Genomic DNA, 8477 nt, shown 5'->3' on the forward strand with positions numbered 1-8477 from the left:
AAGTGTTACGTTCGCACCAGTTAAGCTCTCCTGTGTCGTGATAAACGTTGAGTTATGACTTTAATTCTACTGCAGACAGATTGAATCTGAAGTATTTCGTGTTTGTCGATATCAGGTGTTTATTTGTATTTCCGGTCTGTAATATATTAAGAGTAAATAAGTTGGGTTGACGGCAATTTCGGGCTGGTAAAGAGGTTAGAAAAATAGTCCAAAAGCAGCCTCCATGAAGGCAAAGATGTTCAGAGGAGCTCCAGTTTGTCCAAAAATGTTTAAAACAATGTTCCTCAGAGAAAGACTGGAAGGGATCTGCATATTTCTGCCTCTACAGAGCAGAATATCATGAAAGCATTCAGGGAATCTGGAGGAGTTTCAGTGTAAAGGACGAGGGAGCAAGCCTAAGCTGGACCCCGTGACCTCTGACCCCTCAGACGCTGCATCAAGAACCGTCCTTCATCAGCAGCTGATAGAAGCACCTGGACAAGGGATTACTGTGGAAACCTTTGTCAAGCACCACAATACAGAGTTCCATTCACAAGCTTTACTGTGCAGAAAAGAAGCCTGATGTTAACCTCGTCCACTTCTCTGGGCTCGGAGGCGTCTGGGATGGACCGTCACACGGTGGAAACGTGTGCTGTGGTCAGACCCATCAGTATTCCACATCTTTGTTGGAAGAAATGGAGCAAAGAGCAAAAGCAGCATCCAGCCTGCTGTCAGCAGCCAGTCCCTGCAGCCAGGCTCTGTGATGGTATGGGGTTGGATCAGGGGGCAAAGCTCATTTCCACTTCTGTGACGGCAGCATTAATGCAGAAAAGCTCCCTGAGATTTTACAGCAACATATGCTGCCTTCAAGGCCACATCTTTTCCTGGGACGTCCCAGCATTGTTCAAGCAGACCATGGAAAACCACATTCTGCCACATTCCAAAGGCCTGGCTGAGGAAGAAGAGGTACGGGTGCTGGACTGGCTGCCTGCAGTCCTGACCTGTCCCCAGCAGAGAAACAACCACCCCCCCGCACTGCTGCACACCTTAAGACCTGTTTAAGGAAGAATGGGACAAAATAACAGCTGGAACTCTGCATCACCTGGTTTCCTCAGAGTCAGAGCGGCTTTAAGTGTTGGCAGAAGGAAACAAAGTGGGAAAAGGAACGTGTTGCAGGTCTGAAATGTAAAAACTGGATGATTATTAATAAATTAAATGAAGCTAATGAGACAAAATATGAAATATGCTGAGTTTGAACTGTCTGCAGTGAAATAAAAGTCTAAGATATGCTTTAGTTATATCCTACATTCCCATCTTTTTATAATTCGAGTCTAAATTATACTCCAATTAGATCAATTAGAATCTGCCACCAAGGCTGACTGAGACAGACTGAGGCAGCTGTTGCTATGTTTGTGGTTGTATGCCTGTGCCTTGGTTATGATCATCGCTTTGACACGTTTTTGGGGAACGCTTTTTGGGATTATGTGAAGAGTCACATCGTCTCGACTTTCTGAAGTACCTGCAGAAAAACTGCGGATTATAACTGAAATGAAGCAGCATGCAGTACTGTGCAAAAGTCAAGACTCACTGCTCATTTTGCAAAGTATATATTAAGAGATTTACTGAAACTTGGTCAAACATAAATGGTAAATACAGTAAATAAGAGCTTCCTGTCATTTCTTTAAGGAGTCTTCAGGAATAGTTCTCCAGGCTTCTTGAAGGACATCCCAAAGCTCTTCTTTGGATGTGGGCTGCCTTTTGTTCCGTTCTCTGTCAGATGATCCCACACTGCTTCAATAATGTTGAGGTCCGGGCTCTGGGGAGGATTCATCCCTCCATAAGACCTGTTGCCACTGATTTTCAGTCCACTTCTTGTGTCATTTGGCACAGCTCAGCCTTTTCTCCCTGTTTCCCTTCCTTAAGAACGGCTTCTTGACAGCCACCCTTCCATGGAGCCCATTTCTGATGAGGCTTGGGCCAACAGTAGATGGATCAGCTGAAGGTCCAGATGCATCTCTCAGGTCCTGTCAGGTCACAGCTGGATTTTTTCCTCTTTCTTAAGGACATCACTTTCAGATCCTGTTCATCTGCTGGAGATAGTTTTTTAGGCCTGACACTTCTTCTTTTGTCCTCCACTTGTCCAGTTTCCTCAAATGTTTTAAGGACACACTGCACACCATGCTGAGATATGCCAAGTTTTCAGCTAATAGCTCTTTGGGAATCACCTTGTTGCTGCAGAAATCCTATTTTCTGTCTGTCAAACTGTGTTTTCTTTGCTGTTTTTCATAGATGCAGCTAAAGAAATGGGAACAAATGATGTGTCTTTGTGACAAAGTGCCTAAAGATCCAGTTTAAAATGGCTTCTTTGCTAAGTTGTCTGTTCTGTGTCGACACAACACTGGTTCATCCCTTGAGTTAGGAGCCTTTTTTCTGCCTGAATGCTTCATAGCTCAGAGTTAAGTGGCTGAACAAAGAAAAAACACATTCCTCTGAAAATGCTCAGGAACAAGGACTGAAAATGAGTGAAAAAGCAGAAAATGTCCAAAGAAAAACTGTGAAAGAGCTTCAGAAAGCTGCAGAACTGTTGATCAGGACACTTTAAAGATTACAGGAAGTCAAAAAGAAATGAGGCTGATCAGGAGTTTTGTACAGTACTGGACAATATTAACTGCAAATGAACACAAAATGTATTGTTATCATCTTTGTTGAGAATGTTAGAAGTAATAACACCGCGTCGTCCTTTCGGCCTGCAGTATGGGATGTGGGAGTCCAGTTCAAACCAGAATTGGCTCTTATGTGGAAGTGTTGTGATAGTTGGTCACATTACACCCACTTTTCACACATGAGCCACATAAAAACATGAAGAGGGCGTTGGTGTGAACATACTCTCCTCCTCTGTGTCCCGTATGAATGACTGAGCCTGTTTTTATTTGCCTTACATCTCACCGACCCTCTGTTCCGGCTGAGGTCTCATTCTTAAAAGGTTGTTCACATGGCAGGGTTAATAATTGTCAGATTTATGGGATTCTTCTCTTTTCATTTCATTTAATTTTGCCTGTTTACCAACTGAAACCGGTCCAGGTCGGTAAACTGCTCACAAATAAGACCAAAACGAGAGGAACCAGAATGATTCATGCACACTTTTTCTTATTTCAGGGTAATCCTGAATAACTGCTTTCATCAAACTGTGGCAAGACATCTAGGTTCACTGTGAAATACTTTGGACAAATGACTGATCACATTCTGTAGTCCATCCCTGACTTTTGTAAAATTCGGTGCCATCGGGCCACATGCGTAATACTTTGCTGTTTAAGCTTTGTGGAGATTAACAATTAAGAGCTGAGATGGATTTTTAGTGAAGGAAAAATGATTTATGTAAAAAAAATCTTATTGTGTGCCATATTTTCCAAGCCTTGTTGCAACGCATTCATGTACAAATAAAGACTAAACTTGATGTGACTCACTCTGATCTGTTTCTTGTCTTTTTCCAACAACTTGTCACATCCATACGACCTTACGGATTTAAAAGTGTCCTGTTATGGCCTTTTTTTCACAAATTTACCATTTTTTAAGGTTATATTGAGATGTATGAGACGGGCTTTGGTCAAAATAGCTGTTGGGTTAAGCACAGCGGCCCTGGTCTGACCCCTGATGAAGCAGCTCTGTTGCAGCACTTCATGGAATGAAGAAAGTTTGTGATCAGAAAGTGAGAGAGAGGTTCAAACAAAAAGGCTGCAACAGGACATGGGTGAAGGGGTTCATTTCTGTATTTATATGTACATTCAGTCACAAATAGTTACTCTATTTGGGAAACAGTTTAGCAGTTAGCTGTAAGCTAGCAGTTAGCTGTAAGCTAGCAGTTATCTGTAAGTTAACAGTTAGCTGTAAGTTAGCAGCAGATGCTAGCAAACAATGCTTTCTCATCAACAGTATTGGACCAAGCCGGAAATGTGCACAGCGTAACTCGTAGTAATGCATGTGAACCGTTAATTACTGCGTTTAAACATTTTGGATATATTAACCTCATTAAACAATTGTACCTGGAGACCTCCATCTTTATCAGAAACATGCCGATAATGTAACGCTAACACACCGAGAGTGAGGAGAGGACCGGTGTTGTGTTGGAAACACACCTTAAACACAGCTGCAGGTTGTCTGAGTTACAGAACGGAACCGTTCAGCTAGAAAGCTTCAGCTAACAAAGTAATGTGGGAACAATAATGTTCATCTTTCAGAAAGGAACAGCAGTAACTCCTTAGAAGTTGGTGTACGTCATCTTCATTAGCTAAGCTGTTAGCGTTAGCTTCAGCTAACAAAGTAATGTGGGAACAATAATGTTCATCTTTCAGGAAGGAACAGCAGTAACTCCTTAGAAGTTGGTGTACGTCATCTTCATTAGCTAAGCTGTTAGCGTTAGCTGCTGCTAACAAAGTAATGTGGGAACAATAATGTTCATCTTTCAGGAAGGAACAGCAGTAACTCCTTAGAAGTTGGTGTACGTCATCTTCATTAGCTAAGTTGTTAGCGTTAGCTGCTGCTAAAGGAAGGAATAAATCAGTAAATAAACCATGAGGAGTTATTTCTCAAATGCCTACATTTCCCTGCTCTGAAGTTCAGGCTCTGAGAGTTGGAACTGATCCTCTTTGTGGCTCAGTTCCTTCAGTCCAGCGTTGAACTGGACCAAGTTGTTGAAACAGTGGGATGAAAAGTGTTTGCTGCACATTCACAGTATTTAGCTAACTCTGCTGGAACATTAGCCTCAGATATATTTTATCCCTCTATACACTAAAGTTAAGAGCTTCAATGCTTCCTTTTAAATACAGTATGCAGTCTCTTTAATGTGAAGCTTGCATTAGATGAAGCATCCAACACACTTACTTACCAATACTTACTGAACAGTCGTAGTTTCACTGCTGCAGATGCACATCACAGCTTTTCTGAAGTCCTAATTAATTTCTCGTGTCATCTTTTCTTCACCTCGTGATGTTTTCCAAAGAGATCATGAAAACGAGTCTCAGGAACAGACGACAGGAAGTTATTTCTAAATAATTTCATCCATTTTCCACCGTACCCATGGTGACATGTTGGTGTGCTTGTGCTGCTGCTTTTATTGTGGAAGGTCAGAGTCCCTCATGTGCTGCTGTCTGAGACACAATGGGCAGGTGGATTATCACCGTGAGGCAGTGGCCCTCAGTTACTGATGGGTGGAGGAGAAGGTAAAGGGATGGTGTTAAAATTTTAAAGAGGCTAAAGAAGTTATGAACTCATGATATGAAGTTAACTTTGGCTCAGAAACAGACCTCAACCACTCCTCTAATCTTATAAAAAGTGTTCTGATATCTGGTTTATCTTGTTCTTTTAACTCAACTGTCCTACATCCATCTTCCCTTTCTCCCATCCATCCATCCATCCATCCATCCATCCATCCATCCATCCATCCATCCATCCATCCATCCATCCATCCATCCATCCATCCATCCATCCATCCATCCACCCTCCATCCATCCATCCATCCATCCATCCATCCATCCATCATCCATCCATCCATCCATCCACCCTCCATCCATCCATCCACCCTCCATCCATCCATCCATCCATCCATCCATCCATCCATCCATCCATCCACCCTCCATCCATCCATCATCCATCCATCCATCCATCCATCCATCCATCCATCCATCCATCATCCATCCATCCATCCATCCATCTATCCATCCATCCATCCATTATCCATCCATCCATCCATCCATCCATCCATCCATCCATCCATTCATCCATCATCCATCCATCCACCCATCATACATCCATCCATCCATCCATCCATCCATCCACCCATCATACATCCATCCATCCATCCATCCATCCATCCACCCATCATCCATCCATCCATCCACCCTCCATCCATCCATCCATCCACCCTCCATCCATCCATCCACCCTCCATCCATCCATCCATCCATCCATCCATCCATCCACCCTCCATCCATCCATCATCCATCCATCCATCCATCCATCCATCCATCCATCCATCCATCCATCCATCCATCCATCATCCATCCATCCATCCATCCATCTATCCATCCATCCATCCATTATCCATCCATCCATCCATCCATCCATCCATCCATCCATCCATCCATCCATTCATCCATTCATCCATTCATCCACCCACCATCCATCCATCCATCCATCCATCCATCCATCCATCCATCCATCCATCCATCCATCCATCCATTCTTTTTTCCACTGAAAACAGATAAGAGTTGAAAACAAACTTTTCGGTTAAACCTTCATCACATTAAAGTTAAAGTTAAATAGTTAAACATTCAGTCACTTGAAATAAACTGAGCTGCATTTAACATTATTTTGATGTTGGAAAACAAATAGTTTTTTAAGACGGTTTCATAGGTTGTGAAAAACTAGAATCATTAAGAGTTTTTATTCTGAATTATTCCTGAAAAAGAAATCCAAAAATTTCTATCATTCGGAAAATCTAATTAATCATTTTTGTGGCTTTTTTTTTTTTAAATGGTGCTTTGATGTCAGAGGGTTAAAATGATTAATCTTTGAATCAGTCTCCCGTCATTGCTGGAGAAACCCTGTAATGCATCAGTGACGTTCACAACAACAACCACAGTTTAAAGCATCACTGTCTCACACACCCACAGAGCCACAAGGCCGGCGGCGCCATCTGTGTATTAAATAGTACATGGTTCATGAGGCGTTGTGTCACCAATGTAGGTCTGTCCATCTATTTAAGGCTGATTAATTAGAACACTTTGAATAAGGCCAGAGAGAGAAAGATACCATGATGAATACTTAATCTATGTGCCAGTTCCACAGCCACCTCGGGGACTCTGGAGATTTATTGGTCCAGATCACTGTTTGTCTGTGGAAATATGAGACCAGATTTACTACGACTCCTCAGCTAATTTGGACAAACTTTGCAGAATGAGCGTTTTCTGATCTGAAAACATTTGTTTGGATAGAAAAGAAGCAGAGCAGCTGCAGCTCGGTGCAGTCGACAAACGGATTTATTCACCATCAGTAACAGCAGCAGGAGGTAGGAGGGGTGCTGGTGGAATAAATCACAGCGTTTCTGTGTGGAGTTTTTAAATCTTTTAGGCAGATTAAGGCACCTGCTTCTTGATGAAGATTCAGAAAAGTTTATGGTTTGGCTTGAAATAGATGTCAAAGATGCTTATTGAAAAAAGACACCAAAGGATTGAGACCTAAAATGTTTTATCCACAACTCCAAAAAGATCGGGACGCCCTGCAAAATGCCAATGAAAGAAGAATTCAGTGTTTTGAATCTTTCATAAACCAATATTTTATTCACAGTAGATTGTAGAAAACATGTCAAATGCTGAAAGTGAGACATTTTAGTACTTAATGAAAAATATGAGCTCATCTTAAATCTGATGGCAGACAGACGTCTCAAAAAAGTTGGAACAGGAGCAACAAAAGGCTGGAAAAGTAGGTGCTGCTGAAAAGAAACAGCTGGAGGAAGATGTTGAAACTAATCAGGTTAATTAGCAACATGATTGGGTATAAAAGAGCACCTGAGAGAGGCAGAGTCTCATCTACAGAACAGAATCCAAAGATTCAGAGGATCTGGAGACATCTCTGTGACCTTCAGGCCTGGATGTCTGTGACCTTCAGTCCTGGATGTCTGTGACCTTCAGGTCTGGATGTCCGTGACCTTCAGGCCTGGATGTCTGTGACCTTCAGTCCTGGATGTCTGTGACCTTCAGGCCTGGATGTCTGTGACCTTCAGTCCTGGATGTCTGTGACCTTCAGGCCTGGATGTCTGTGACCTTCAGTCCTGGATGTCTGTGACCTTCAGGCCTGGATGACTGTGACCTTCAGGCCTGGATGACTGTGACCTTCAGGCCTGGATGTCTGTGACCTTCAGGCCTGGATGTCTGTGACCTTCAGGCCTGGATGTCCGTGACCTTCAGGCCTGGATGTCCGTGACCTTCAGGCCTGGATGACTGTGACCTTCAGGCCTGGATGTCTGTGACCTTCAGGCCTGGATGTCTGTGACCTTCAGGCCTGGATGTCCGTGACCTTCAGGCCTGGATGTCCGTGACCTTCAGGCCTCAGGCAGCTCTGCATTAAAAACAGACCTGATTCTGTCCTGGAAATCACTGCCTGGGCTCAGGAACACTTCCAGGAATCATGGTCTGTGAGCACAGCTCAGCGTAACATCCACAGATGCAGGTTAAAGCTCCACCAGGCAGAGAAGAAGCCACATGTGGACATGATCCAGGAACTCTGCCGTCTTCTCTGGACCGAAGCTCGTTTAAGATGGACTGAAGCAAAGAGGAAACTGTTCTGTGGTCAGATGGATCAGAACCTGAGGCTGCGTCCTCCAGACTAAAGAGGAGAGGGAGCATCCAGCTGGTTATCAGCTCTCAGTTCAAAGCCTGCATCTCTGATGGTGTGAGGGGGCATTAGTGCCTGTGGAACTGGAAACCTGCACATCTGGAAAGGCTC

This window comes from Leuresthes tenuis, unplaced genomic scaffold, assembly GCF_036924035.1.
Source record: "Leuresthes tenuis unplaced genomic scaffold, fLeuTen1.0.hap1 SCAF_15, whole genome shotgun sequence".
Lineage (NCBI taxonomy): Eukaryota > Metazoa > Chordata > Actinopteri > Atheriniformes > Atherinopsidae > Leuresthes > Leuresthes tenuis.